The 27,421-nt window shown below is 32.9% G+C and overlaps 1 protein-coding gene and 1 long non-coding RNA gene across 2 annotated transcripts in view; one reads left to right on the top strand and one right to left on the bottom strand.

The window, feature by feature from the left end:
• Positions 1 to 27,421, top strand: part of LOC105962293 (putative disease resistance RPP8-like protein 4) — a 77,955-nt gene that overhangs the window by 5,440 nt on the left and 45,094 nt on the right. The gene's annotated exons all lie outside the window — the stretch shown is intronic.
• Positions 2,365 to 11,615, bottom strand: LOC148772729 (uncharacterized). The gene is made up of 3 exons (XR_016031608.1): positions 11,380 to 11,615; positions 11,236 to 11,283; positions 2,365 to 2,613 (listed from the first exon to the last, which is right to left on the bottom strand). It is a non-coding gene; the product is annotated as an uncharacterized LOC148772729 (long non-coding RNA).

Raw genomic sequence — 27,421 nt, 5'->3', positions numbered from 1 at the left:
CCGCGAACCTAATTCAGCCGTGAGAACTTCACCATTGGAGAAATAACGAGCTTTCAGAATTTTGGATAATAGAAGGTCAGGGTAATTTAAAATTCTCCAGGTTTGTTTGGCTAATAATGCTATATTGAAACTACGCAAATCCCGAAATCCAAGACCACCATCAGCTTTCGACATGCACATTCTATTCCACGCTAACCACGGCATCTTCCTGTCATTTCCATTTCCCCACCAAAACCTTCGGATGGCCGATTCCAGATCATTAATGAGACCCACCGGTAGCATAAAGCAACTCATCATATATGACGGAATTGCTTGCAAAACAGCCTTAATAAGAACCTCTTTTCCGGAATTTGAGAGTTGTTTCTCGCCCCATCCTTTAATACGTGCCCAAATACGATCTCGAAGAAAACTAAATATTTCTTTTCTTGTTCTTCCCATCGAGACAGGCATACCTAAGTATCTTTCATGTCGATCCACCACTTGGAAACCCAAAATATTGCAAATACTCTCCTTCAAAGCCGCGGAAGTTGTTGGACAAAAACTCACATTAGTCTTTTCAAAATTAATCTCTTGTCCCGAAATCCTTGCGTATTGATCAAGAATGTTTTTCATAGTAATCGCATCGGCTTCAGAAGCTTTACAAAACAGATGAGTGTCGTCCGCGAAGCACAAATTGGAAATTGTGGGAGCTGATGGAGCAATTTTAATTCCATGAAAGTTACCTTCATTGACTGCCTTCTGAACCATATTAATTAAAGCTTCTACACAACATATAAACATATATGGGGACAAAGGGTCGCCTTGCCGAATACCTCTAGATGGACGAAGCGAGCCAAATTGTGAACCATTAAAGAGAAATGAGTACGAGAAAGAAGAGATACACAACATAATAAGATCAACAAACCCAGGCAAAAAACCCAAACGACAAAGAATTTTTCTCAAAAATAACCATTCAATCCGATCGTATGCTTTACTAATGTCTAACTTGACTGCCATATAATTATTTCGATTACTAGAGTTGGACTTAATGAAGTGACTGATCTCGTAAGCAACGAGAACATTATCGGTGATAAGACGTTTGGGAACAAAAGCAGATTGGGTAGGTGAAATAATATCACAAAGAATCGGTTTGAGACGATTAGCAATAGCCTTTGATCCGAATTTATAAAACACATTGCATAGACTGATAGGTCTATACTCTGTCATTTTTTCCGGTTTTTTCACCTTAGGGATAAGAACAATGTAGGTGAAATTAAGGGCAGAAGGGAGTCTCTTATTATTAAGAAACTCTAACACGCAAGAAATAACATTAGACCCTAAGATATGCCAATATTTAGTATAAAAGATAACAGGAAGGCCATCCGGGCCAGGAGATTTTAAAGGGGCCATTTGAGAAATAGCACAGGTTACCTCATCAGCAGTGAAAGGCATGGATAACATCTGATTCGCTTCGCTCGTAACTCTCGGCTCAAAATGCTCCAAAACCTCATCAATCTCCCTCTCACTCGGATTGGTAGACTTGAAAATGTGAGCAAAGTATTCAGCAATAATTTTTTCGATGTCTTCCTCATTCACCTTCCAGTTCCCATTCATATCTTTTAATCGATCTACTCTGTTAACACGATTACGAGAGGAAGCCTTTGCATGAAAAAACTTTGTATTTCGGTCTCCTTCTTTCATCCATTGAACTTTGCTCCTTTGACGCCAATAAATATCGTTTTCCTCATATAACTGCTCCAAGTTTTCCCTAACGGCCCTCAATTCAGCCCGAACAACCTCAGTTTGTATTTCACTGTTCAAGTAATGGATTTTTTTATGTAAAGTCTCAATCTGTCTTACGGTTTTTTTATATTTTATTTTACAAATACTAGTTTAAAAATGCTTACGGTTTTAATATGACTCGATCGATCGCATCCAGTTGAGCTAATATTTGTTCATAGAGTCTTTTAGGGAATAGAGAAATCATCAAAGGGAGTTTTTTGATACATTTTCTTCATCGGTGTGCAAGAAGTGAAGAGAATAAGAATAAATTCCATGATTTATTCGTGAGGTGTAGCACCCCGTTTACTTTATACTCTATACCGGCAAATGGTATAAATGTTTTTCTATTAAGTTGCAGCGGAAGACCTTTTGAAAAATACGGTTTTGTTTTTCGAAACAAAGTTCTAGAGAAAGGTGGTAAAGTTTTCTCTAGTTTTGAAAATACTTGAAGTGTTTCGCTTCAATTTTTTAGTTCGATAAAATTTTTTCTTGAAAAACCCTTGAAGTCGAACACTTCATAGAATTAAGTCAAAACAACTTCACTCTTTATTCGGTGCCACATTTTCCTTAAAACATTTTCTTGCTTCAAATAATAAATTCGGATTGTGGTGGAGCTCTTAAGAAATCAACATTAGAAAAGAACAAGAATAATCGGAAAACATTATATTATACATAAGGATTAAAAATCATTTCCCGATAACATATTCAAGTACTACGGATTACAATCCACTAAAAAGATTGAAGTACCAAAACAGAAGTTAATTAAATCCACATAAATTCCATACGGCTCGATTCCTCGGCTTTCCCCGGACTTGGTTCAACTTTGCTCCTCGGATTCGGATCATGAGCTACCTACACCAAGATAACATCTATATGAGCCTTTAAAAAGACTCAGTAAGAATCCGGAAGTAATAACAAGGTTTTGAAAAAGACTTTACACATAATTTATATATACACACACATATATATATATATATATATAGGCATACACGAACACATAATAAATTTACGATCATTCGAAACTTGCACTTACTATACCTTACCTTTACCTTTCCTTAAAATCTTTCAAGGATACTTTACATCCTTTCATTTCTTTCAAAAGTCGGGTACTTAACACCCTTCTTTCTCTTTACTTTAATATGCAAAAGTCGGGTACTTAACACCCTTCTTTTCTATACTATAATATGCAATATGCATGAAAATGAGACTTTAGACTTTTAAAACTTTTCATGAGAAAACTTTGGGCCCGTTTGGAAAAACAATCGTGGAGTTCGGCAATAAGCCGTGTATTTTGGAGCTTGTGATCTATAACTTTACTATAGTCACGACTATAACTTTACTATAGCCGAGTTAGTGGTTTATAATCCCGATTCCTATGTGAATCAGTCCCTATGTGGACAGGCCCCTATGTGGACCCCAACTATCAACCACTAACCGGAATATAGTCACGGCTATAACTTTACTATAGCCGAGTTAGTGGTTTATAATCCCGATTCCTATGTGAATCAGTCCCTATGTGGACAGGCCCCTATGTGGACCCCAACTATGAACCACTAACGGAATACCAGCCCCCCGTATCCCATACTTATTCACCTAGATCCACAACCAATTTCCAAACATTTTTAACTTTGAAAAGTCATGATTTATGCATCTTAGACTTACTAATGAATCATATGATGCTTACATGATCTATCTATGTTACTTTCACATAAACAAGCATAAAGGTAACAAGTATGAAAACAACTATACTTCACATCTTCAATCAAATTACTGAGCACATAATCATATAGAGCATAACACTTTTGTTTCACATTTCATTTTCATAAGTACACATAAACATTTAATATCACATAGCAGCACCAAGAAGGGCATTCTTCAACTTTAACCATATTATAATCACATAATAATATAATCATATCATTCATAGCATATCAATATCACTCATATCATGAATTATGAAAATTACCACATACGACATTTATTTACTCTAATCACTTAATACATACACATTTATTTCAAAAGTGACACACATCATAGCAAATAATATACGAGAACAATCAAGTATTCTAACTCATCATAGAAATCAGTTAATCATATCTCTACATATTGTACTTGCTCCTTAACACCATTCTAGGCTAGTAGATTGTAATTCTTTCTTAGGACATGCAACAAGATACATAAACTTAGATTATTAGGACATAACTTAGAGATTTCACCTTCATCACTAACTTATCTTTCCTACCTCGGATATTAGAACCATGATCACAAATCATACTTTGATAAAAATAGTAATCTTAAGAAAATCAAACAGTTTTGGTATCCTGACTTTGAAAAATCATTTCTCTTGAACCACAAATCAAAAGCCTTTGAAACTTTATATGTATTTAAAATCAGTGAGAAACAGTTTATAAAAATCATCATCGGAGTAAAAGATATAAATAAATTTCTAAGGTGGTACAGTTTTGAAATCTGAACAGAGGGAGTGACTTTAAAAATTCATTTTGCTTTACTGATTCATCCAAACATTTTGAAATTTTAACTCCATATACTATTAGGAGTCTTATACACCCCTGAAAAACAGTTTTAGAAAATACTTAGTAAATTAGGATAAATAAGTAAAATGGTACAGTAGTGCAGTTTAAAACTCAGAACAGGGGAGGGGACTTAAAAAATTTCTTATAAATTATCTACTGGGTCAAACACTGCCAAATACTATCTCAAACGAGTTTTCTAAGTTGGGGTTATGTTCCAAGTTGATTCATTAAATTTCAAATAGGGAAACATTAGATTTCATTACTAATTCTAAACTAACTCTAGTTTTGTACAGTTTCGGTCAATAATTCATAACTCATTTATTTCTACTCCAAACATTACAAGCCACATATCAATATGACCATAACAGAGAGATCTATCGTCATATAAAATTTCGTAGTTTTCATAAATAAACTCGTGGGTGAAACATGGGTTAAAATCCGTACCTATGAATCTGTAAATTTTACATATAACCATCTATTTCAAGATTCTAGACTCAATCAACTTCGATGACTCAAATCCAAACCCTTAAACATGTAAGACCACAACTAGTAAATCAATAATATTAACATGCAATGATAAGAAACATAAGTGTTAGAATCTAATTGGATTCTAATAAACGAGGGATGAGTAACGACTTGTGCAACAAGTCCTTATGTACCGTAAAACACAAAAGGGAAGTCTCCTTGTTTACTTTAATTCTTTAATTTGTCATTAATTGTTTCTTTTATATAGGAAACTATCTTATTGATTAAAAAGAGTTATTCTTAACTTAATGACTTGTGTAGAAGTCTTGTGAAAGAAGAATTCCTTTTTTTTACATATATTTCACACCGTGAGAATCAAGAGATAATGTTTTCTTATTATTTGTTATTAATTGGTATTTTATATATATTTTTGGGAATCAGTGTTTGAATAGGAGTTAATATCTTTTGATAAGATTTATATCCTAATATGCCTGATACGTATTTTATGTTGGACTCTTGTAGGTTTCTTTCATCAGGCTTATAAAGTTGGAGCAAATACACGTTAGTGTTTGACGTCTTTTTTGGAGAAAACATATCTCTGTTTTCTTTGTTGCTGGTGTGCTTTTTTTTGGAGAGAAAGATTTTCTCTTTTCTTTGTTGCTCCCGGAACGTCCTTTTTATCGAGAGAAAATATACAAAGAAAATATTCTTGGCTCTCGTTTTTATTGTTCCATCGTGATACGTGATTTTAATAGAAAATATATTGGCTTCAAGGCTTTGTGGTGAAGACACCAAGATTCAAGGAGTATCACAAGTTTGCTTCTTCTATACAAAAAGAAGATCGGTTCTTCGGGAGATGGGCTTAAACAGATCTCGGGAGGAGATCGATCCGCCGACTGAGGGATTCAGCGTTGAAGGGAGTTCAACCGTGCGGAGCAAGGGACGTGCTACAAATTGAAGATTTATAATTCAGCGTAGTATACAAGAACGGCGTCAACAAAGAGGGAGTCTTTGTATTTTGATTAACTCCTATTATTGTATTCGTAAAACTAAAAATTAGTAAATTTTATTTGCAGGTCCCCGTGGATGTAGGGTACAATTGTATCCGAACCACATTAAAATTTGTGTCTTGTTTATTTCTGTTTTTACGAACTGCTTCACGAACTGTTGCAACACTTCACGCAACAGTAAAAAAAAAAAACTGAATCTGACACAAATAATTTATATCTGCACGAAATAAATTCTAACAATTGGCATCAAGAGCCTGTCACTAGATACACTTAGTGAGATTTTGGGATTTAATTTTTTTTCATTTTTTTTGTGCAGATATGAATAATCATCGTGAAGGCGCATTCCTACCACCTCTCTTGGGTGAATTAAACTACTCTGATTGGAAAATAAGGATGAAGATGTTCATCAAATCTATTGATGAATGGGCATGGCGCGCGATTCTAATTGGTTAGACACCTCCTACCTCAATGAATGAGTCACACGAGATCATTCAAACGCCAAAAGAGAAGTGGAGTGATGAAGAAGTACGAAAAGCAGATTATAATTCCAAGGCAACCAATGCTATCTTGAGTTGTATCGATGAAGACCAATTCAAATTGATATCAATGTGCAAATCAGCAAAGGAGGCATGGGATGTTCTACAAGAGGTCTACGAAGGAACTACTCAGATAAGCGAGTGCAAACAGACTGTCGCTGAAACTATTGCAACAGTTGGACAGACTGTTCAGACATAACTTAGGTATGATAAGTTGCATTCAATACCTGCTAAAAGATTAACTCCGTTAAATATTGCAGGTGATGATGGCGATTCAGAAAACAACAGTGATGATGACGTGTCAACCTTGGAAGAATTAAAGGAGTGCTATTAAAGGATGTACGAAAAATTTCTTCAGGTATGCGAGTCTAATAAATTCTTAGAAAAAGAGAAGCTTGTCCTAGTTGAGGAAAATAAAGTGTTGAAGGTAAGAATTTCTACTCTTGAACAAAATGCTATTTCTTCTAGTAGAGAAACATATAGCTTGAAGGCTAAATTTGCTCAAACCCAAGATGCTATTTCTAAGTTTAATACTGGTAGGGTTACATTGAATGAAATTTTGAACAAAAATCAGCCGAACTGCGGTCGTATAGGTATAGGGGGTAATCAACTATCTAATGATGCATTGAAACAGAAAGAAGATCCAAAAAGAAAAATCAATTTTGTTAAACAATCCACTGTTTCACAAGCTGTTGCGACAGTTGCATCAACACAGTCATCTCAAAGAAAACGTTTTGTTCCTACCTGTCATTTTTGTCATGTTCCTGGTCATATACGACCCAGGTGTTTTAAGTACTTGAAAATGGTTAAAAGAATAATGGCCCGCTCACCACTTTCCGCTAAAATTGATCACACTTTTGTGTCGTCTCAAAAACCCAAGATAAAGGTTGATGTAGTGAATAAAACTCAACAAAAAATCTGGGTAAAGAAATCTGATCTTAATTGTTTATCTGCCATTACTTCTTTAAAATCGTGTGATGATAGTACTAACTGTTCCAACAGTTCTGGTGACAAAACTAGTTTGGGAAATAAAAACTTTGGTAATCTGAATTGTGATAATTTGTGTGCGAAAAATAAGTTTATGAATCCAATTCAACATTCGAGAACTAAGCTTACTGATATTTGTCATCGTTTCATAAGGGACTTGGTCGAAAAGGGGGTTGTCTCAATTGATTATGTTGCAATGGAGAATGAATTAACTGATGCTTTTGCAAAAACCCTTGATGCACAGAGATTTGATTCCTTGCGAAAATCGTTGGGAATTTATGTTGTTTAATCTGATGCAGTTGCATGAACTGTTGCAACAGTCTGTGTGTCCAGACTTGCAACTTTTAGTGCTAGGACACTTCATATGTTTTTGCATCTCATATATGACCTGCATTAAGCATACTGCATATGATTGAGACAAATGTGAGTTTGATACTTCGTGTACTTCTAAATTTTGTGGGGGTAGAACTTCACAAATTCCCAAAATGATTACTTAAAAGGCTCCAACTTATTTATTTCTCTGAATAGTCTTGTCATGGTTGGATGTTTTTATAGGGAAAAGCTGTCTCTTTTAATGAATGAAATCTCTCTTGAATTACTGTTACTAATATATATATATCTACAACCATTTGGTCAGTGAATAGTTCGAAGCCTTTTTGAGCCGAGTCAGTAAATCACGTGGCCGAAAGCTCGCTACATGGCCCAATTAGAAAGCCCAGGGGACTACACATTGCACGGCCAATATAAATTATACATATGGTCAGTGAATAGTTCGAAGCCTAGTTGAGTCGAGCCAGTAAACCACTTGACCGAACACTCACTACAAGGCTCAATTAGAAAGCCCAGGGGACTACACATTGCACGACCACCATAATCTCGTTCCTTTTAATTGCTCTATTTTTCATGAGAAAAAGCTACCATTAGACGTGTGTGTACGCTACCTAATACGAGCATCTTTGTGTTTGACTTGGGATTATTAAGTTTGTTGGTTGCATTGGCAGTCGGATTTTTGGGGATTGCGCTTATCGTTAATGTGAAGATAAATCCCATATGTTTTGTTTGTCCATGCAGTATCCTATTCACATATGTCTCTTCACTCATGTTTATTTCTCATCTTTACTTTTTGTACTGCATTAGGCAATATTTAAAAAAAAAAAAAGAGAGAGAGAGAGAGAGACGGGATTTTTGTTCATGTGCCGGTTAAATTTGATTCTTATTGCAACCGGATCTATTGGGCCTACTACTCACATGTCCACGTTTCTTATGAAGTTTGGCAAAGTCTGTAGTCTTTGCTATTTAATGTTGAATTTGATATCACTATCCTTTGATTTTCGCATTGCAATTATCGTGTGGTATTGAGTTTTTGAGTTTGTGATTTTGTTTGCAAATTGTGTATGGTGATTCTTCTCACTTACTTTTAAGATTCTCTCTTCGTTTGATATTTTTGTTAAGTGTTTGCACAGCTTGCTCGAATCATCAAGATCATTAGTCCATGTTGATTTATCTATGCATGGTGATTGCCCAGAAAGGGGGAGAGAACAGTAACGATGGCATGAACACAGGGGGAGTTCCGACAACTGTTGCGACAGTGCATCAGACATTTGCTGGAACAGTGCAAAAATGCAGGGGGAGTTCAGACAACTGTTGAGACAATGCATCATACAGTTGTTGGAATAGTGCAGAAATTCAGGACAAATAAGGAGGAATTCATTGTAAAGGGAAGTTGATTCTGCTACTACATATTTTTTATTGTTCTTTGCTTAATTGAACAACTGTACACTATCTGCTGAACTGTTTGATAAACTGTTGCAACAGTTTATATTTGCAGATGTTATTTTGAATTTGCTGACCCTTGTTCATGCATGTATCATATATTTAGGGGGAGTAAATGTTCTGACCAATCAATGCCAAAGGGGGAGAGTGTTAGAATCTCGGTGGGATTCTAAGTCCACAACACCAAGTGGAATTCTGTGGAGATGCGTATTAATATGATGAACATATTTTCCTTAGTTATCTCATTAGATAATTTGTGAAGAAATAATTTATCTCTCCACACTAACACCTGAACGTGTGTATTCAAAAGAGAAGGAATTTCACTTTTTCTAATATTGTGTTTATTGTCATTAATTGGTTTAGATCTTCACAAGAATGAAGTCATTTACAAGAGTAGCTGCCTAAAGATCATTTACAGGGGGAGAAACACATGCAGGGGGAGCTGACTCCGTTGTGAACCACCTGCCGAAGCCACTACTGTGGGAACAGTTGCTGAAACTGTGGCACTTGCTATTGCAGCAGTTCATGCCACTCTTGTTGCTGAAAGAGATTATGATGATGAGCTGTTCTTTTGATGCTGAGGATGATCTTTAGTTTTATTGTTTCCTTATATGCTCTATTGTTTTATTTTCAGGCATTTTATTCAGGGGTAGAAAATGATTAGAATCAATCAATGACAAAGGGGGAGATTGTTAGAATCTAATTGGATTCTAATAAACGAGGGATGAGTAACGACTTGTGCAACAAGTCCTTATGTACCGTAAAACACAAAAGGGAAGTCTCCTTGTTTACTTTAATTCTTTAATTTGTCATTAATTGTTTCTTTTATATAGAAAACTATCTTATTGATTAAAAAGAGTTATTCTTAACTTAATGACTTGTGTAGAAGTCTTGTGAAAGAAGAATTCCTTTTTTTTACATATATTTCACACCGTGAGAATCAAGAGATAATGTTTTCTTATTATTTGTTATTAATTGGTATTTTATATATATTTTTGGGAATCAGTGTTTGAATAGGAGTTAATATCTTTTGATAAGATTTATATCCTAATATGCCTGATACGTATTTTATGTTGGACTCTTGTAGGTTTCTTTCATCAGGCTTATAAAGTTGGAGCAAATACACGTTAGTGTTTGACGTCTTTTTTGGAGAAAACATATCTCTGTTTTCTTTGTTGCTGGTGTGCTTTATTTTGGAGAGAAAGATTTTCTCTTTTCTTTGTTGCTCCCGGAACGTCCTTTTTATCGAGAGAAAATATACAAAGAAAATATTCTTGGCTCTCGTTTTTATTGTTCCATCGTGATACGTGATTTTCATAGAAAATATATCGGCTTCAAGGCTTTGTGGTGAAGACACCAAGATTCAAGGAGTATCACAAGTTTGCTTCTTCTATACAAAAAGAAGATCGGTTCTTCGGGAGAGGGGCTTAAACAGATCTCGGGAGGAGATCGATCCGCCGACTTAGGGATTCAGCGTTGAAGGGAGTTCAACCGTGCGGAGCAAGGGACGTGCTGCAAATTGAAGATTTATAATTCAGCGTAGTATACAAGAACGGCGTCAACAAAGAGGGAGTCTTTGTATTTTGATTAAGTCCTATTATTGTATTCGTAAAACTAAAAATTAGTAAATTTTATTTGCAGATCCCCGTGGATGTAGGGTACAATTGTATCCGAACCACATTAAAATTTGTGTCTCGTTTATTTCTGTTTTTACGAACTGCTTCACGAACTGTTGCAACACTTCACGCAACAGTAACAAAAAAAAAAAACTGAATCTGACACAAATAATTTATATCTGCACGAAATAAATTCTAACAATAAGGATAATAAATTTCATAGCATATCATCATCAAATTACGGGTTTCTCACCAATCTTCTATTTTCTTTCAAGAATCAAGAATCAAGAGCTAGATTCTCACATGCAAAGCTTTAAACATGAAATTAAACATATCAAAACATCATCATCATTTTTCTCATCAAAGATCAAGGATTCAAGCATGGATCTTAACATGCATGAGGTTAAATATATAATATAACATACTATGAGCACTTTATTTCATAAAACTTTCGATTTCTTCAAACACTCAAGAAGGGGAGTTTTTCAAAAAGAGAAGAGAAGGAAATACTATTGATGTTAGCTTGATGTAGCAAGAATTCCATGATTCTTACCTTAGGGTCTTTGAGAATTTGAAAGGCTTTGTATATATTTGAAACCCACTAGAGAATCCATCAAGAATTTCGAAAATTAGAAATAGGAACTATAGGGGATTTCGAAAAGTTTAGGAAAGAAACAAAGAACAAGGATTTGCTTACCCTTCTTGGTTGAAGAATCTCCTTTTGGAGATGAAGAACTATCCTAGCTAGGAATTTATGAAAGAAAAACGAGAAGAAGAAGAAGAAGAAGAAGGAAGAGATTTAATGGAGAAGGCTTGAATTAGAAGAAGAGATTTCTTCTTCTACTTTGGGCTATTTTGATCGATGGAGAGGGGGAAGGAGAAGGGGGCTTAGCTGATTTTTGGTGTGAGAAAATGAAGAGGAGAGGGTGGTATTTATAGAATTGAAGAGGCTTGTATTCTTAATGAGTAAGTATGAAGAGGGGTCTTTTTGCAATTAGGACTAACTTGAAATAATCTACAGGGACTTCTAGGCAATTTCATTTAAGTTATCTTAAAAATAATGCTAAATGAAAAGCCAAGTGGAAATGCACATGGAATAAGTGTATGCATGCAACACATACAATCATAGCCAATTTAAAGAGAGGAAATTACTATCAATTAAGCATATAAACTTTCTAGTGTGAGAAAATAAATTCTTATGTTACTAAAACTAAATCCACGTAAATCACATAATTTCACATGTTCAATTATATTAAACACATAAAATACATTTTAGTTGCGCAAATAGAGAATAAAATCAAAAATATTTATGTAGACATATAATGCACATTAGTTCACATAATTTCACATAAATAGCAAATAAAGCAAATTGAAAAGCAACTAATAAAATTCGCACATACAACACATATTCATGCAAAGGAGACGAGAGGGAAAATACGGAAATCGGGTATCGGAAACGCGGGGTGTTACATGAGGCCATTCTTGCAATGAATGTAAATAGGCAATTAATTTTACATGATTGATGCTACTACGGCGCAAATCTTGAAATAATGATGATTTTGGAGTAGATAACTAACTACTATTTTTACTTTTTGCAATGGCTTGACAGCAGTGTTTTGGAACCCGGATCGGACCGGCTGGTATAACTGGTTAAACAATGAACTGTTGTCTTTCCCGATCCAGGTTAACAGGTTGAACCGTAAAACCAAAACCCTATTGAAAACGGGATTTCTTTTTTTACACCAAAATAGTGTTTTTTTATCAAGTTTTTTTTTAAAATAAATAAAATGGCTTAAATGACGTCTTTTTACAAAGAGAAAAAAAAATCAATTAAATCTATATCAAAAAAACTTTGAAATTAGTAAATATATTAATTTAGGTTGAATTTTCTATATATTTTGAAGTGATTGGGTGTGAAATATTTGTTTCAATATGTCACATGTGTAAAAGAAAATTAGACTTGATTCACGTTTTCAATTGAAGGGGAGTAACGAGTTAATATGCGTAAAATAAAATATGTTTTGTTTACAGTCAAAATTAAATATAAATGATTATAAATAAGGGTATATTACAACCACCCCTGAGGTATGGTCAAATTACGAAAAAACCCATCATGTTTGGGTAATTAATTACAACCACTCCCCTAAATTAGGGGTGGGAACGAGCCGAGCTTGAGCCGAGCTCGGCTCTTTTGGCCAGCTCGAGCTGGAGCTCGAGTCCATTTTGCCGAGCTCAAGCTCGAGCTCGAGCTCGAGCTCAGGCTTATATAATTTTTTTTTTATTATTTAATTTTTTTTTAAATCATTTTATATTTTATTAAAAATTATTCATAGGAAAATAACAAAAGAATTATAAAATAAATAATGAACTCTAGTTATATATATTTTTTATTTTTTCTATTATTATTATAATATTTTATATTATTATGAATTATTTAAGTAATATAGATTTGTTTCTATTTAAATACTAGATATATTTATTATTACATACTATTTACTATTTAGTTAATAATACTAATACTAATAATAATACTAATAATAATAATAATAATAATAATAATAATAATAATAATAATAATAATAATAATAATAATAATAATAATAATAATAATAATAATAATAATAATAATAATAATAATAATAATAATAATAATAATAATAATAATAATAATAATAATAATAATAATAATAATAATAATAATAATAATAATAATAATAATAATAATAATAATAATAATAATATATATATATATATATATATATATATATATATATATATATATATATATATATATATATATATATATATGTAAAAAAAAAAAAAAAAAAAAAGAAGGCAGCTCGTGAGCTGCCGAACAACTAACTTCGGGCTCGAGCTCGAGCTCGTCCGAAGCTCGAGCTCGAAAAATCCGAGCTCGAGTTCGAGCTTTTTTCGAGCCGGCTCGTCGAGTTCGCGAGCCGGCTCGGCTCGTTTATAAACCTCAACTGTAATTACCACCCCTACCCTCAACTATAAATCTTCTTACAAATCCACCATTGCGGTTTCAAATTTAGTGGAATTTTCGAGATTATATGGAATATTATCACTTTTCTACTCGCTTTATCCCATTCGAACTCCACATTTTGAAGCAAGATAATCATAATATCTGTTTTTTGGCTCGTATATATCAGATTGTGGTGTATCAAAAACTGTATTTTTACACAAAACGAGTACAAAATATGGATGATTATGTTGAATTTGACACCATAAGGGTCGAGGTGTAAGAAAAAATCATAGTTGGGGTAGATATAATTATCCAAACAATAGGGTTTTTTTGGTAAATTGACCATACCTCAAGGGAGTTGTTGTAATTTACCCTATAAATAAAGGTCATTTTACAAATAAGCCCATCGATGGGTACTTATTCATAAAGGGGTATGGACAAAAAACTCTTTTACAAAAAAATCCACACATTGTCCAGAGGTTTGTAAAAGAAAAAAAAAATAGTGAGGGGCAATTTCGTCATTTAATTTAATTTAACCTCAATTTGATCCCAAATTTCATCATTTAATTTAATTTAACCTCAATTTGATCCCAAATTTCACAAATTATTCAATTTTGAACCAAAATACAATTTTGAGTACAATTTCGTTCGTCAACGACGGTCTCCGTCGTTGACTTGTTTTTCTTCCTAATTTTTCCGCCGGTCTCCGGCGTTGACTTTTTGAATAATTTTTTCCTCTTCCTGATTTCCCCCCCCCCCCCCCCCCCCCCCCCGTTTAAATAACAATATTGTTGTGGTTGACAGTAATATTAACTATATTACTATTAAACACAGTAAAATTAACTATACTTCAGTTGAACACAATAATATTGCTATATTAATCTCTAGCACATTAATATTAACACAACTGTAGATAAATGAATTTTATCCAAAAGAAAGGGACAATTGTGCAATTACGAAAACAAGAAATTCTATGGCCTATCGCAATTCCGTAATTAAATATTTAAATACAAATCAAATCAAGATTATATTCCGTATATTAATATCTATATTTAAATATCAATTACATATTTTCTATTTTAAAGTTACGGATTTAATTAAATTAATTCCTAAATTAAATAGATAATTGATTTTAAATATATATTTGCCAGTAGAATTATTTATTCTCTTCCAAATTAGAAGAGATAAATATCAATTAATTATTGGCCAATAGAATTGTTTCTTCTCTTTCAAGTTACAAGAGATAAATATCAATTTAAATCAGGCCAATCAAACCGCGCCACGTCATCAAGAAGACCCATCAAAGACTCTCGTTCTACCACTATAAATAGGGACCCTCCATTCACAATTCAAGACACAATTGAAGGAGCAGAAATCGTAGGAGCAAAATTCTCTCTACAATTCAAGAAGCAATGAAGAAGAATCCGTAGGAGGTAAGATTCTCTCTCTACATTCAAAGTGTTCTTCGTCAAATTCGAGGTGTTCTTGAGCAAATTCAAGGCATTATTCATCAAATCCAGCGTTCGATCCGTGATAACGGTGCCAAACCTTCGGATTAACGTTAATCAATTCAAGTGAAGATCATTCGAAGATTGAAGGGCCAAATCCATCAAGAATTTCAAGATCTTCAAGTCAAATTTAGTCAAAGTTAAACGTTTGATCCGAGATTCAAGTCGCAAGACCCTTGGAAAACGTTATTCAAATCCAAAATCAAATCCGGAGAAGATCAAGTCAACGACCCGACTCCAAAAATTTAAGTCAACTATATATTGTTCTAGAGAGAAGAATCAGAGGATTAAAATAGAAATTGTAACCCGCAACTTATTTATTTTAATTCAATAAAATTATCTTTGTTCAATTTTTCTTGTTTGTTTATATCGCAGATAAGAATTTGTTGTTACAACAACAAAACTCATTATTATTGTGTAATAGACTAATATTAATATGTTGACCGTTCAACAAAGGTAAACATAATAAAAAACAAAATAATTAACATTACTGTAGTTGACAGTAATATTACTGTAACAACAAAAATATTACCGTCAACCACAATAATATTACCGTGTTTACAATAATATTACAAAAGTAGACAATAATATTATTACGTTACTCCGTCAACAACTCAAACAAAACAAAAAACCCAAAAATAATAATATTGATGTGGTTGACAGTAAGTTTATTGTGTTTACAGTTATTTTACTATCAACAACAGTAATATAATTACGTTGACTTGTCAAAAAATCAAAAAATTAAAAAAAAAAAAAAAACCAAAAAACCAAAAAAAAAATAATATCGTCGCCGACTCAAATTGTACTGTCGACGACAGTACAATAACATAAATGTACTGTCAACGACAATACAATTACGTTAATGCACTGTCAACGATAGTATAATTACGTTAATTTACTGTCAGTGATAGTACAATTACGATCAACATTTAGCGGTGGGCGTAAAACAACGGATTAAAAAAACTCACTAAAAAAAGTCAACATCGGAAACTGGTGGCGGAAAAAACAGACCAGAAAAAAAAAATTCGAAAAGGTTAACGCGGGAAACCGGAGGCTGAAAAAACAGACCAGAAAAAAAAAACTAAAAAAGAAAAATCAAAAGTCAAAGCCGGAAACCGGCGGCAAAAAAATAATTTCTTAAAAAAAGGTTTTAAAAAAAAAGTCAAAATTGAATTTTGTGGTCAAAATTGATTAAATTGGGGTTACAATTAAGAATTGGGTGTAAAAGGGTTGGGTTAATTTTGTCATATACATTAATATTTCCTTTATTTGTAGGGCGAATGGCAAAAAGGTTCATCCATCCCAAGGGACTTAAATGCACATTGGTCCACAAAAAAAAAACAGTCTTTCAAATAAACATATCTCCATGTCTTTAGTCAAAAATACCCTCCATATTATATTTTTTGTCAATTCCATCCATTATGCTCTAATTTCCTTAATATTACACATTGATCCCATATTTAAACAAATATATCACATTAACCGTCATTTTAATAATATTTTGAAAAAATATTTTTTTTTTCAGAAAATAATTTATTTTCAGAATATTTATTTTCCGGCTAGATTCCGGCGTTGACATTTTTTTTTTCCGAAACTTTTTTTTTTTCTGAATTTTTTTCGGCTGGTCAACCACCGTTGACCGCAGGTTTTTTGGCGTTGACTTTTTTTTTTGGCGTTGACTTTTTTAATTTTGCTTTTTTTAGAAAAAAAAATATTTTAATTAATGTTACTGTCTTAGCTGCTAAATTACTGTCTCAGACAGTAATATTATAAATTTTATTTTTTCAGAACAATAATATTACGAATATTACTGTCCAAATAGTGATATTATTGAATGGGACATTAATATTACGGTCGGAGACAATAATATTACAGTCGAAGACAATAAAAAATGCAGGCGAAGACGATAAAATTAACTAATACAATAATATTACAGTCTCAGACAGTTAAATTACTGTTGGAGGCAGTAATTCAGCAGCCAAGACAGTAATATTAATTAAAATAACCTTTTTTTTTAGAAAAAACAAAATAAAAAAAAAAAGTCAATTAACAGTTAAATTACTGTCTCCGACAGTTAAATAACTGTTGGAGATAGTAATTAGCAGCCAAGATAGTAATATTAATTAAAATATTTTTTTAAGAAAAACAAAAGTCAATTAACAGTTAAATTACTGTCTCTGACAGTTAAATAACTGATGGAGACAATAATTTAGCAGCCAAGACAGTAATATTAATTAAAAAAAATTGATAAAGAAAAGTCAATTAACAGTTAAATTATTGTCTCCGACAGTTAAATAACTACTGGAGACAGTAATTTCAGTAATATTAATTAAAATATTTTTTTTTTCAGAAAAAACAAAATTATTATAAAAAAAAAAAAAAAAAAAATCCACGCTGGAGACCGGCGTTCAACGGTGGCTGACCGGCGGTCTCCGGTAGTGGCAGGTCAAAATTGAAATTAGGGTTAAAATTAGTTAATTGGTGAAATTGGGCTAAATTAGGGTCTAAATCATGAAATTGGAGTTGAATTGGGTTTCCAATGAATTGAGGGTAATTTTGGTATATATAAAATGATTTTCCTTATTTGCAAATAAGTTGGAATGAGCTGGATTTATTTGAACGACAAAAAAGTTGGATGTCCATTTTTTAATTAAGTGCCCTTATCATGGGCCTATTTGCCATTTACACTTATTTATAAGACATATTAACGGGATGAGCTTATTGACGAAAGAGATATAGCCCTGAACCTAGAATAATAAAGATGGTTGGTGAGAGACTTATGCACAAAAACCTCATAAATAAATAAAAAGAAAGAAACCCAGTTGACCGGTTCAATCGTGAGCCAATAGCAAATGATGTTAGCCCTCCACATAGCACAAAATATAGGAAAACTATTGGATTGTAGCATTATAATCTTTTCATTTGAAGTTTCGACAAGAGAGAGCTATGTCCGAATTACATGATGTCAAAATAATTAAAAAACAAAAAATTGTATATATAATTAACTTTATTTTCCGTGTCACTCTTCCATATTTTATTAATAAAAGTAAGATTGCTCATGATAAAATCTAGGAAATTTTTTCGCTTATTTGATAGTTATAATTGTCATTTATTTAATTAAATATTTTTATTATTTTATTTCATTTAATATAATCTAGTTTAAAAAAATCTGTTACGCATCCAGATTTTTTGCCCCAAATACGTATCTTTTCCCACTAAAATTGCCATTTACTTAATATTGTTGGGCATTTTACAAATAAGCCCATCAATGGGTAAGTACTTATTCATAAAGGGGTCTAGATAAAAAAAAAATTACAAAAATAGTCCACACATGGTCCAGAGGTTTGTAAAAGACTAAAATAGCCCCTCACATTTTAATATGCTCTAATTTCATCATTTAATTTAATATAACCTCAATTTGACCCATATTTCACAAATTCAATTTTGACCCAAAACACAATTTTATGAACAATTTCGTCTGTCACCGCCGTAGACTTTTTTTTTCTTTAAAATATCTTTTGTTGTGTTAATATTCGTGTGCTAGAGATTAATATAGCAATATTGTTGTGGTTGACAGTAATATTAACAATATTGTTATTAAACACAGTAAAATTAACTATACTATAGTTTAACACAGTAATATTGCTATATTAATTTCTAAAACACGAATATTAACATAACAAAAGTCATTATTATTGCGTATAGAGTAATATCAGTATGTTGACCGCTCAATAAAAGTAAACATAATAAAAAGCCAAAAGAATTAATATTACTGTAACAACAGTAATATTACCATAAACCACAGTAGTATTATTGTGTTTACATTAATATTAAAATAATAATCAATAAAATTATTACATTACTCTGTCAATAACTCAAACAAAACAAACAACCCAAAAAATAATAATATTGATGTGGTTGACTGTAATATTATTGTGTTTACAGTTATTTTACTGTCAGCGGCAGTAATATAATTACGTTGACTTGTCAACAAATAAAAAAAAATGACAAAAAAATAACCAAAAAATAATAATATTGTCGTTAACTCTAGTTGTGCTGTCAATGACAGTACAATTACATAAATGTATTGTCAACGACAATACAATTACGTTAATGTATGTCAACGACAGTATAATTACGTTAATTTACTGTCACTGACAGTATAACTACTGTTAATGACAGCACAATTACGGTCAACATTTAGCGGCGGGCGTAGTAAAAAAATCGAAAAAGTCAATGCCGGAGACCTGCGGCAAAAAACTAATTTCTGAAAAAAAAAGTTTAAAAAAAGAAAGTTAAAATTGATTAAATAGGGGTTACAATTAAGAATTGAGTGTAAAGGGTTGGGGGTAATTCTTTCATATACATTAATTTTTCTTTCATTATAATATATATATATATATATATATATACCAAAATTACCCAAAATTCATTGAAACTAATTCAACTCCAATTTCATGATTTACACTCTGATTTAGCCCAATTTCATCAATTAACCAATTTTAACCCTAATTTCAATTTTGACCAGCCACCACCGGAGACCGCCGGTCTCCGGCGTTGACTTTTTTTTTTTTTTTTGAAAACTTTTTTTTTCCGGTAGGTCAACCGCCGTTGACTGCCGGGTCTCCGGCGTTGATTTTTTTTGTCTTTTTTTTTAATAATTTTTTTTTCTTAAAAAAGATATTTAATATTACTGTCTTGGCTACTAAATTACTGTCTCCAACAGTTATTTAACTGTCGGAGACAGTGATTTAACTGTTTATTGACTTTTTCTTTTCTTTTTTCTTCAAAAATATTTTAATTAATATTACTGTCTTGGTTGCTAAATTACTGTCTCCTGCAGTTATTTAACTGTCGGAGACAGTAATTTAAAATTGACTTTTTTTTTTTTAAAATAATATTTTATATTAATATTAGTCTCTAGGCTGCTAAATTACTGTCTCCAGCAGTTATTTAACTGTCGGAGACAGTAATTTAACTGTAAATTGACTTTTTTATTTTGAAATTTTTTTCTAAAAAAAGATTATTTTAGTTAATATTATTGTCTTGGCTGCTAAATTACTTTCTCCAACAGTAATTTAACTGTCTTAGAAAGTAATATTAATAGTATTACTGTTCGGGGAAATAATATTCATAATATTACTGTCTCAAACAGTAATATTACTGTCTGAGACAGTAATTTGGTAGCAAACACATTAATAATAATTAAAATATTTTTTTGTACAAAATAAATTTCGAAAAAAAAAAGTCAACGCCGGAGACGGCGGTCAACGGTGGTTGACCGGCCGGAAAAAAATTTCAAAAAAAAAAAATAATAAGTCAACCCCTGAATCTAGCCAGAAAAAAAAAATTCAGAAAAAGAAAATATTCTTTCAAAAAATTATTATTTTGGGGGTTAATGTGATATATTTGTTTAAATCTGGGGTCAATGTGTAATATTAAGGAAGTTAGAGCATAATGGATGGAATTGATAAGAATTATATTATGGAGGGTATTTTAGACTAAAGACATGGGGATGGGATTATTTGAAAGACTGTTTTGTTTGTGGACCAATGTGCATTTAAGTCCCATGTGATGGACCTATTTGCCATTCGCCCTATAAATTGAGGGGATGGGGTTATTGTCGAAAGAGATATAGCCTCTGAACTTAGAATAATAAAGACTGTTGGTCACGAACTTATGCACAAAAATCCTAATATTATTTTGGGTAAATTACAAAAAACCCCCTGAGGTATGGTCAAATTACAAAACCCCCCCTCTTGTTTGGATAATTACATATACCTCCCTCAACTATGATTTTTTCTTACACCTCCACCCTTATTGTGCCAAATTCAATATAATCATCTAGATTCCGTGTAATGTGCTCTAGTTTGTATTCGTTTTGTATAAAAATACAGTTTCCGATGCACTACAAACTGATATACACAAGATAAAAATCACATATTATGATCATCTTACTTCATAATGTAGAGTTTGAATGGTATCTTACGGGGGTGGTTGTAATTATCCAAACTAGAGGGATGTTTTTGTAATTTGACCATACCTCAGGGGGGTGTTTGTAATTTACCCTATTATTTTTATGAGAAAATTATGTAATAATTTAGAAAAAAAAAATTATGCACGTATATCCTTTAAAATAGCTTAGATTTTCTCTTTTTTTTTTTTGTTTTTTTTTTTACTTATACATATCACAATCCTTCAAATCAATAAATTTTCAATTTAAATGATCCAAAAAAATTGAAAATTTTGGCTGATTTCATTTTCCTTGATATCAGCCAGAAATCATGGTAACAAATTTATATATATAGGCAAACTACCAAAACCCCCCTGAGGTAAGCTTAAATAACGAAAATCCCCCCCCCCCCCCCCCCCCCCGTTCTCGTAATTACGAAAACCCCCCTTGACTAACGGTTGACCGAATTTTTTTAACCGAAAACGTGAAATGTCTATTATATCCTTCTGTTAAATATGTGAAAATAAAAGAAAAAAAAAGCTGAAAATGTGGTGGCGGTCACAGGACGCGATTTCGGACGACGATTTTCGGACCACCATGGATTCTTTTGGGTATTTTTATGGTTTAATTATAATATAAAAGTAGAAATTAAATTGATAATTGAGATAGAAATTGGGGGAAGAAATTAGAGAGGAAGAAAACTTGGGGAAGAAGAAGAATACATAGATAAGAGAGAGATTCTGAAAATTGGCTTAATTGCCTTTCATCAACTCGTCCAACCCTTATAACAAAAACCTCTAATAATAATTAAAATCTGAAAATAACAATTAAATTATTTAATTAATTTCTTCCAATCTCCAATTGCACTTGGGCCCGACTCATTAATAAATTTCGGCCCACTTGTTTTCGGCCCAGCTGCAAAACTCAATCCCACTTCACTTCCAAAATTATTGCCGTTCTTCAACTCACCACCGTCGCCACCGTTGTTGCTGGCCGCCGTCACCGTCATGGGTCATGACATTACCCCCCGCTGAAGACGATCCTTGTCCCCAAGGATCATAACCTAGGAAACAAATCAACAATGCACAGTGATCGGCCCATCTAGCAAAAGTGGGACCGGAATTTTTCGACTGACTCAGAAGTTGAGTGACATCCGCATTACATCGTTTTATCATGTGTTTGTCCAGAATTTTGAGAGGATAAATTTTTAAGTGATGATCTTCATCCTTACCAATGACTTCGTAGATACCAAAATATCGATCGTAAAACTCCTGATTCCTGCAAAGTGCTTCGATGTTCTGTTGAAATGGTGAGAGTATATCGTAAACTTCCTTAATTACCCACCTAAAAAACTCGACATGCTTTCTTCTTTACTGCAAACCACTCCATAAACATTGGAGCTCGATGTGTATTCTCTTGAATTACATCAAGTGCCGATGTTCTGTCATTGATAAATGACCATGCTTCTTCGTTAGTACTGCCCAAATAAGGGCATAAGGATAGGAGTGCTAAAGTGTACCCGTAAAGCACTTCTCCTAAGCTCGGTCTGAGTTGAATTTCCACCCACCCATCTGGAGATGATTCATAACGGACCATACTCGGTAAAAATTCGGAACGGACCTGTTGAATTCTAACTTGATCCCCATAGATTGTCTTCAATAATTTCCCCGAATTTTCCCAACCTAAATCTGTCAAGGAACTAGGCAAATGATTCGGTAAATTATGCAGTACAATATTTGCTTCCAGTGTCTTCACAACCCCATAGAATTTGCCCATTGCAAAACCGCAATTGCTCGATTCCGCTTTTCTAACACATAAGAAAATTAGAGAACTCAAGAACATGGCTTTCACCCCTGCCAACACTAAACAATAACGCGGTGGAGGTTCCGGTGATGGCCGAGGTCTTTTCGGTAAGACCATCAACGTAGCACGCTTCAACACCTTGAACCTGGAACAAGCCTGCAATAAAATTATTGAACCAACATTGACAGTTGCAGATCTGAAATCCTCTTCAATGCGATCATTTCGCATCTTTAATACCTCAGGCACAAACCGAACCGAAACTAAAACACCTTCGAGTAATTCTACTCTCCAACCGTGAGAATCACATAGCACTTCGACTGAGCAACCCTTCGTTGTACCATTTCCAACCGCAATTTCCATAAATTCCTTTTCAGCTTCACTTACTATTAGTCCCTTCTCCATCTCCGCTTTATCACTCACAAAACTATTCATGAAATAAGTTTCATCACAAACACTAGCATTTAACAGTAACAAATGAGGCTTTCTTTCCTCAAACTCATCTATGTTCTGCTCAAGTGAGTATTCTTGCGCTCGATTAGATTTTCAAATCTAGCCAACACAAGATTCACAAAAGAATCCCAAGTTAAATCTCTACCCTTTTCTAATATATGCCCATACCAAGTGGCAGCCCTTCCCTCAAAATGACATGATGCCAAATAAATTTTTTGTTGGTCTGACATTTTAGGAATCAACCGAAAGTAGCCTGTCCAATTTAACACCCAAATCCTAGGATTTGTTCCATCAAACGTGGAAAACTCATTTCTAGAGGTAGGTTTAGAATCGACCTTGAATGGTTCAGAATTACTACATGCTTCAAGTACCGACAAATCGGAGTCATAGTAAGTCCCTTCTTCATTAGCTTTGTCCACCTTCCCATCAATAAGCATCTTCCTCGACAGTTGGACAATACTCTTCGATTGATAAATAACAAATAGTGGAGGCGGTTCAGGTGACGGACGAAATATTTTTGGCAAGATAATCAATGTAGCATGCCTCCATATATTTGATCCGGAGTATACTATCCGGCCTGTTACAAACTTCCTCTTGGGCATTTCAACAAATACCTTCGATCTAGGTACTTGAACCACATTTTCTTCACAGGATAACTCAAGTAATTTGAAGGCTTCATATGGCACATTGAAGTTCCTCATGAAATTCCCAGACCTTTCAGAAGTTATATCTGAATCATCAACCTCTTTTATAATAGGAAACTCCACTATATTTTCAATCCCATGCTCCACAGACAACGACTCATCAAACAACAATACTTCCCGATTTTCAGTAATATCTTCACTATCAACCGACTCCATAATGCAGACCTCATCTTCAATCATATCTTCTTCTTTAGCTAATTCTAACATAGGATTTTCTATTTCCTTTTCCACTTCTACTCTTTCAGACAATTCATCGAACACAATCAACTCTTCCATTTTAGGGGATTCATTTTTTTGACTTGATATAAACCCTTCAATGTCGTTTAGAATTAGAGGTTCAGAGGAGTTTCTTACCGAATCTTCAGGGAGAGGGTAATACAGCTCAAACTTCTCTACCAATTTAGCCATTTGAATATGCAGCTCTTCACAAGTTTTCTGAAATTTCTTTTGATTTTCTGCCATTTTTTTGGTCATAGATTCAATATAATCATTATGTGCCTCAACTGTAACTCTCGCAGCCATGCTCCCAGGTTTGAAAATCAAAACCTTGCTCTGAGTACCAAATGTAAGATCCGAGCTATTTTTGGGTATTTTTATGGTTTAATTATAATATAAAAGTAGAAATTAAATTGATAATTGAGATAGAAATTGGGGGAAGAAATTAGAGAGGAAGAAAACTTGGGGAAGAAGAAGAATACATAGATAGATAAGAGAGAGATTCTGAAAATTGGCTTAATTGCCTTTCATTCAACTCGTCCAACCCTTATAACAAAAGGGTCCATTTGATATACACCCTTAATATGAAAAATATATAGGGATAGGTCCACCCCTAAAATTCTTTCTTTGAGATAACCCCTGGAGAGGCAAAAGTACTATTGTGCCCTTATATCTAATTTTTGTTCAACTGCATTCAGCATTTTCGCTAACTGCATTCAGCATTATGGTCAACTGCAATTAGCATTCAGACCTGCATTTATCACATTCTCAGATTTTTTTAATAAAAAATTATAAATGTTTATTTTATTATACTTTTTATATATACCTCTGTTGTAGTTTTTATTTTTTTTATTTTTTAAAATTGCTTAATTTTTTGTAAATTTTAATTTTAATATTTTTTAAAAAAAATTTAATTTTAATATTTTTTTAAAAATTTTAAATTTTTAAATCTTTAATTTTTAATTTTGTTTCAATTTTTTGATAAATTTACTGTATTGAAATTGAGTAGACATGACTCCTGTATATATATTACATATGATTATATAAAAAAAACTTCATCTATACCAAAAGTAAAAATTCACAATTTAATCTTGATATTATAAATCAATTAATACCCAACAAAAAATTGGAAAAACACAATCATCAACATCACTGTACATCAGAAAAAACACATAACTTATATAGCTTATATATAACAATATATTACTACGAGTTACTACACGTGACTATATATGACTACACATGACTATATATGACTACACGTGACTATATATGACTACACATGACTATATATGACTACATGTATATGACTACACGTGACTATATATGACTACACATGACTATATATGACTACATGTATATGACTACACGTGACTATATATGACTACATGTATATGACTATACGTGACTATATATGACTACATGTATATGACTACACGTGACTATATATGACTACTATGTGACTATATATGACTACATGTATATGACCACATGTGACTTATAGTCAGATATAGTGTAGTTTGTATTTATAGCTTCAAATCCTACTTTTCAACACAACAACAATTTCAATCTATCGATTGCAAAACAACTGCACCATGTGCTGCTGTTGGGCGAAAACCTACACGCAAGTGCACGTATCGTACAAGTAATATAGTGGACAATTAAGTCCGGATATCGAACCCACAGGGAATATTTAATTATCTAATCCTAGACGCTAAATTCTACCAATTATTATCAAGCCCACCCTACACAGTCGAATTTTGAGAGAATTAACTAAATTAAACTAAATTAAAAGCAAGCAAAAACAAGAAAGCAATTTAAAACGAAGATTTAATCAATGAAAACAAGCCTAGGATTTTATTCTTCCCCCTATGTGATTATTATTCCCCCAATTCCTTCAATTATGCAAGTTATTAACCCGGATTATTAACCTGAGATGCTAAAATAATCATAACCCGCTTCCGCGTGTATTACGATTCTAATACTCTAGATTCAATTACTATATTCCTATGCAATTAATTCTAGAACACAACATTAAGCACAAATCTCAATAATGGCTACCTAAGAGATTAACTATATTCCTATGTTAATACCACAAAGGCTCTTCTACCACAGTTCTAATTATTAACCCGATCTTCCGATTCATGCGATTAACAATAACATAAAAGCACATAAGTTGATCAAGTTCATGCACTTAATAAAACAAGTAGAAGAAATAATCCGGAATTAAAAGTTGCATAAAATCATAGAATTGGGTTCATAAATCCCACATAGGGTTCCAAATAAAATCCTAGAAATAAAGACTTAGCTACTCGTAGTTCTTATGATAAAGAAAATAAAATAAATAAATAAGAAAAACTATGCTTGAGTCTTCGTTGATCTTCGTTCCTCGCGATTTGTGGTGTAAAATTTCGTGCGTATGGTGTAGGGACTTGTTGCTTTTATAGGCTTTTCTTGATAAGGAAGTAGTAGAAACCTACTAGGAATCTATTTCCGCCACTTTCCTCCACCAGGATTTGTTCTTCGATTTTCGCCATGTTGGAGTCCGAATTTCGGAATGTTGCGTAAATAAGAGTTGTAGCCCTTGAAATTAGGTTTCCAATGCCGCCAAAATCAGCTGATTTGGAGTTCGTATGAGAGAGATATGCTCGAAATGGTGGACACTGCCAAAGCTGTGGCGAGATTCCTTCTTCCAATTTGATTTATTTCCTTATTTGCAACTTTTTCCTTTCTTTTTGATCTTTTTTCCTTCATGGACACCTAATTATCGTTTTCACCTATAAAACACAAAATCAATCAATTAAAAGCACAAATATAATTAAATCTAAACAAAAGATCCACGTAAAGTAAACGTATTGAGCGTAAAATTTACACTCAACACACCCCCAAACTTGAACTTTTGTTTGTCCTCAAGCAAAATCTAATCGATAAGCAAATAACGCAACTATAACATCTCATCACATAGATCAATGATCAACTTCACGTTTTCAGAACTTGTAATTATAATGACAATTCTTAGGCATTCGCAAGCTCAAAATTCAACAACACTTAGTCACTCACCATTACCAAAAACCACAATTCATACAATTGCTTCAAGCATCCAATATTTGCAAATTAAAGAT

Source organism: Erythranthe guttata, chromosome 1 (genome assembly GCF_056151865.1).
Source record: "Erythranthe guttata isolate IM_541 chromosome 1, IM_541, whole genome shotgun sequence".
Classification (NCBI taxonomy): domain Eukaryota; kingdom Viridiplantae; phylum Streptophyta; class Magnoliopsida; order Lamiales; family Phrymaceae; genus Erythranthe; species Erythranthe guttata.
Note: the sequence above shows the minus strand (reverse complement) of the source record. Positions and strands in the feature narration are given on the sequence as shown.